Genomic DNA, 6,085 nt, shown 5'->3' on the forward strand with positions numbered 1-6,085 from the left:
TCCCCTCATGTTGGTCCTAGGTCTGACTGGGAGCTGAAGGGGGTGTGAGGTCCTCTTTGCCTGCCAGGAGCGTTGTGATGGCAGGTGGTGCCTGCTGGAGGGTTTGAGCTTGGGAGTGGTTCTTTGAGGGTTCTTTGTTGGTAGGAAAAGGCCATCTTGGAAGAATTCCTTTTCTTTGTAGGCCAGTGCCATTTCTAGACCTGCTACTGGTTTGTCACAGCATTCAGTCATAGCGGGCTGTGAGGTTAATGTGCTGCACGTGTTTGGTATCTTGTGAGATTTAATCAGCAGGGCAGGCTTGAATTTCCTTCTCTCACAACCTTCTCTTCCCACAAGTGTTTCCTTCATCAGCCTGAAGTATGGTTATATTTTAATAGTTGTCTAGTTTATATGCCACCAAATGTGTGGTGTGTCTTCAGATGAAAGCAAGAGATGTTCCCATTGTCTGGATAAGGGGCATTTAGACATCTTGGAGACAAAGTTTAGGCCGTGAGGGGAGGCAGGAAGTTGATCTTGCAGTTAAGGCAATGATGTGAGACCTAAGAGAGATCTGACCACTGAGAAACACCCAGTGAAAATCATGTAATGCCTTATCCTCATATGAACCTGAGTGCCTGCAGTCACCATTAATTTAAATTGCTTGATAAGCTTCTAAAGATGAAGCCTCTAGTGTGTATCATTCCTCAGACCATTTTATTAACATGACAGTAGTTTGCTATCTAAGGAGGGTAGTCCACATATAAACTCAGCAATAATAATGAGGCATTGACATGCACAGGTTATGGGGATCATATGGCAACCTCGACAGTCTCCTTGAAAGAAGCATGACTTTAAGGAATAGAAAGTGCTGGGCTGAGTGAAGAAAGGGATTTCAACAAAGGAGTTTTCTAATAGTACAGGTGTTTGTAGTAATGGACATTGGAAAGGTGGTTCAGAAGGAAGTAAGGGCATAGAAGTAGCCTGGAACTGAACTTTGCGTTGTGTGTTAATGCAGTTTTTTTAGCTGAAGCATGCTGAGATAGAAGCGTTTAAGAATGTATTGGTGTTGTATGTTGAGTAATTAGTGGTGCTAATAGTATTTATTGTGTACAGGAACGCACTGTGCTAGGCACTGTCCTGCCACACAACAAGGAGATGGCTCCTGCCACAAAGAATTTGAATCAAACAACAGTGTTCTATCATGAGTTAATTTGTTTAATCTGTATAAAATCAGTTTCAAGGGTAGTACTACTCTGAATAGAGAGCCTTTCAAGTACTCTTGCTGACCTGATAGCAGTCCTGATTTGTTGTAATAATCGGTGTTTGTTGTTCAAAAATGATCTTGGCCTTTGTGGTTCCTTTGTGTGACAGTTGGCCACAAAATGTAGAACTGTTGAGGAGGCTGTTAAAAACAAGGCTGTTCATATGTGTAAGGGTAATATCAAGAAACAACTGCTATTCAAAGGAGCTGTTTTCCTTTCTCCTCTATGATCTATTTGGGTGGCTGCACCATCATTTATTTTTTAAATTTAATATTTTGACTTTAAATTGCTTTCTTTTGGATAAAAAGTGCTTTGGGACTAATTTCCATGTTTGTTTGAACTGACTAATTGATAAGAGGATGGGGGGAAAAAAAAGGAATCCAAAGCCATAGCATGAAATCCTTGTATTTAGGCAGGATTAGCTTTTCTTCAGCCTGATGGTTAGTATCATAGGGCAGTGGGGCTGGGGTCTGTGTCTATGTGTGCATGTCAGAGTTTGTAATAATAACTGGAAATAAATGCAAAACTAAAAGAAAAATTCTTGAGCTATATGTGAACAAATGTAGCTGAGGTTGCTGCCTTAGTAAGGCTGGCAGTTAGGGGACTGGGATACCAGGGCCTGGTTCTTTCTCAGCTCTATTGATAAATTATGTTTGGGCTGCATATATACAGCATCTATATAAAGTATCAGTTTGCTTTGAACATGTGTGTGATAAAACAAGTTCACTCAGAGCAGAACAGGGACAGTAGTGTCATCCTACCAATGACTAAATGTTAGTAGGTACTACAGATGTGTTGCTTTAGACTTTTATAAAGATAGTCTTCCTGTTCCAGAGAGTTTTTAATTTATATAATGTTGAAAATATAAGAGGAGAGGCTGGCACAAGAAAGGAGCAATTAATCTAGTGATAAAGTTTTGCTTTTAACTTTTTTTCCCCCTTAGTCTTTAACAGGTAACTCAAGATAAAAGCGTATCTGAAAAGGGAAAGTGTGGCTCAGTCTCAATTTTTTCTTATTCCTTCACTCTAGAGTTACAGGTTGCCACTTAATCCTAAAAATAAACTCTGTAAGGTGAAGGTTAAGTGCTAGTAGCAAATCCTCCCCAATTTGCGTTGACTTCCTGGTATGGAGGAGGCTGTATGAAGCTTGGTTTTTTGTGTATGTAGTGGTTTCTTTTTTTTTTTTTTTTTTTTTCCTGGTAGGAGGAGTTTTTAGCAACTGTAAATGTTTCCAGATGGCAAGGATAAAAAAGTAAAAATTAGTTAAATTCCTGAAAGAGAAATTTTAATATACTTAATGCATTTTGAAAATCCAATGCTTCCTTAAAATGTCAGAGTAAAGATGTTAAAGAACTGTCTTGGTTGTGCATCAGATATACTGGCTTAAAAATATCTGTAACTCTTTACTGCAATCTTTTTCATCTCTTTGAGATTTAGAAGTCTCCTTTATACTTTCTGCTCTTTAATATCACTGTCCTTTCCCGTTGACTTCATTACTTACACTTGTTAGTGTTCCTAACTCCCTCTTTAAATTCTACTTCTGTTTCATTTAAACTGCTCTGCTTCAGTCTCTCTTCTTTGAAAATAAACACTTGCTTCAGAAATTTAATTTGAAATGTGTTCTTCACAGCATATACTGCCGTTTTGCTGCAGTCCTACATCCTGTCTTAAGTTCTTTCAAAATATTTAATGGTATATTTTTATATTGTCTTGAATTTCTGTCCACCCACGCTTTCACTGGTCTCCTCCAATCTTCTTTCTGATGTTTGAGCTCGTTGAACTGCTGTAAGGTCACAGGTGGCTTGTTTGTGGTTAAATCTTGAGGCATAATTCTTATTTCATCCGTCTTAATCTGTCTGTCACCTTTGGCACTCAACGCTGTCCCTTCTGTTTTCTTCACTTGATGTATGTGGTGTTTTCATTGCTATTTTCCAATTACATGGTGGTGCTTTTCCATAGACTCTATCGTTTCTACTCTGTTCTGTTCCCAAAATTAATGTTTTCTGCTGTATTGGACTCATTTCAGTTCTAAGTGCCGCTGTAACTTCTAGATTCTCCTAGTTAACCCTTCCTTTTTAACCTCCTCCTTTTTGCATTCATGGTTTTGCCAGGACCTTGTACGTCCAGCCTCTGTATCTGAAGTTATTTCCAAAATCTGCCTTGCTTCTCTCTGACCGCTTTTTGCTTGGAGTTCAGGATTTTATGGAATTAAGTTCTGATGTTTCACCTTGTACCACCATAGCTTCACTAACTTTCCTCAGTCCTTCAGGCTTTATGAGAAGTTTTTGGTGACTCTCCCACACCTGACCTTTTTCTCCCTTCTTCCATTCACCATCAGTCCTTTCCTACTGTTCTGAATGTGTTGCCTTGCCATAGGAGTACCTCAGTTCAGTGGATTTTAAATACCATGGTGTTTTCAGTCTCTTTCCACCTTGTATATTGACCTTAAAGATACTCCTTTTTTAACCATTTCCGTCTTCTTTGCGTACATGCCAAGTTTTAAACTTTTTGTCCTTTTTCTGTGACCCCTCTACATTTGCTATGCTGTACCTGACTACTGTGTCCTAATGCTCTAATGGTGGTTAGTACAGAGGAACTAGTAGGATCACTTGTTAATAACCCGTGTTTCTGACAAGGTGAAGAAGGAAATAAAAAAGAGGGCTAAAAAAATCTTTTTATTTCTTTATGATTTAAGAGGATGGCCTAAAAGACTATGTTTTTCTCTGAGAGTCATCATGTCATGTTTACCCATTTATTGGAAGCCTTAAGAGGGGAGACGGTATTGTATATAGCACTTAAAGCCCTTCTATTCAATGTACGGTTGATAGATCTGTAGTTTAGAAACTTGTAGTTCTGTTCTGCATTTGAAATTTAAAGCTGTCTTCATAAAGGAACAAAAAAGGGACTCCATTTTGTACTTGATATTTTATGAGCCTTTCTGATACGAGTAACAGGAATAGTTCAGTCATATATAATACAAACAGGAAGAAATGATAATACAGAGGTTAGATGCTTGAGAGCTTGCCCACATCTTGTTAGCCAGATTCAGTGCTCAGGCTCCTATCGATAACCTGGAAACTATACATTGCATGATTTATTTTTTTTTTTATGCATTACTGTAGGACCTGTTACTCTAAGAATTGCCATAGAAACGTGGCATTTGGAAGCTTCAACATATAAGGGCATTATTTGATGTTTGCAATAAAAAAAAAAGGAATCTTAAAATGTTTAGGAATAGGATTGGTCTAATTTTGGCTTCAGAAAAATCTGTGTTTAGTCTAAATTGGGCTTTTTCAGTAGTCATGGGGAAAGGTATCTTCAGAGGGCAATTCACCCTTTCCCATTTTAAATACCTATCTTTAACTGTATAACTATAACTGTGCAAGGTGAGTTTTCCTGGAAATGTGGGATGGGGGTGGTTCTTACCTACGAGGATACTGCTGCCAGCAGAGCTCTGGGAGCACAGTTCTCTTGATATCAGGCAACACCTCTGGGAATGGTGATGGAACAAATATAAAAGTTGCCAAATTACCTGAACGTTTCCAAGTAAACCGATGATGTTTTACTGAATAGGCTTTGTCAGAAATTATATGTCAGTATGAAAAGCAACAATGCAAAAATTGAAATCTTAAGTAAAGATTAGATATTTCAGCAAACAATACAAGAATATTTCTTGGAAGCATATCGGGTCAAAGCTTTAATGTCTTAACTTCATTGACGTTACTGCAAAAAAAAAAGTTTTTCTGGCTGCTTCTAGTTGGTCTACAAGAAAACCACCTTCAAGACTGATATTCAGAAACATAGTCATATATAATTGGAGGGGTAAGTTGTGCTTTTATACTTATTTGAGTGAGAAGCAAACCTCAGATTTAATGGAAAGTGTCAACAACTTGAAACTTACATAGCTGATTATCTTTAATGATTAACTGACTAATGCAATTAAAAACTTCGTGTCCTCTTCCATGATAAAATTTTTCGAGAAGGCTGGATGCTTTTTGGTTTGTATTTAACTGAAAAACACTTTTTGCAGGAATTTTCAGGTAATATTCAAATACTGAGCTGTATTGGTGGATAGCTGTATTTTTTTAATACAGTAGTTAGTCTAATAAAAATTCTTTCTCTCCATGTCTTGGTGACTGTAACAGTCCTTCACAGAACCACACATGAATGAGTCTATCTGGAGCATTTATGCCTTTTAAAATAATATACGATTAAAATACTACTACTTTTAGCTATAATGCCGTATTCTTTCTAACCATTTTAATCATTTGAGATTATATTTCATTTAAAGCAAAATCTATTTGATCAAAACTGTACATGACAAAGTATTTAAAAATTGCAGAGCCCCCTCCATCTGATGGATATTAGAAGCTTTAGTTAAGTCACATGAAAGTATGTATTACAAATGCTTCACCGTGTTTGTCTTGCCTCCAGATGGTCATTAGACCTTTTCCTCTTGCATAGGAGTCATGAGCTGATTTGCTTTTTTTGTTTGTGGCTTTCAAAATTGCATTAGTTCACATAGCAGCTAGGATTAGAAATTTATTAAAGGATAAAGATAGCTTTGTATCTCAGTATTGCTTTCAGTCAATACTGGCACAAAAAAAATCTCTGAACAAAAAACCCACATGTATTGCTGCTTTTTCTTTCTGCAAATCCTGAATTTCTTCGTCTGTTTCCCAGGAACCTTTTTTTTCCAGAATGGACATTGTGTTCTCTTATGATCCTGATCACCTCTGGAATCTTGGGACTGAATAACTTGTTCTGTAATGTGAAAATGAGTTACTTTTAAATCTGTTTTTTATTATGGCTGGCCAGCCAGCCAGCAAACCCAATTCTGGTTAT

Source organism: Egretta garzetta, unplaced genomic scaffold, assembly GCF_000687185.1.
Source record: "Egretta garzetta isolate BGI_Z169 unplaced genomic scaffold, ASM68718v1 scaffold8, whole genome shotgun sequence".
In the NCBI taxonomy this organism is placed as follows: domain Eukaryota; kingdom Metazoa; phylum Chordata; class Aves; order Pelecaniformes; family Ardeidae; genus Egretta; species Egretta garzetta.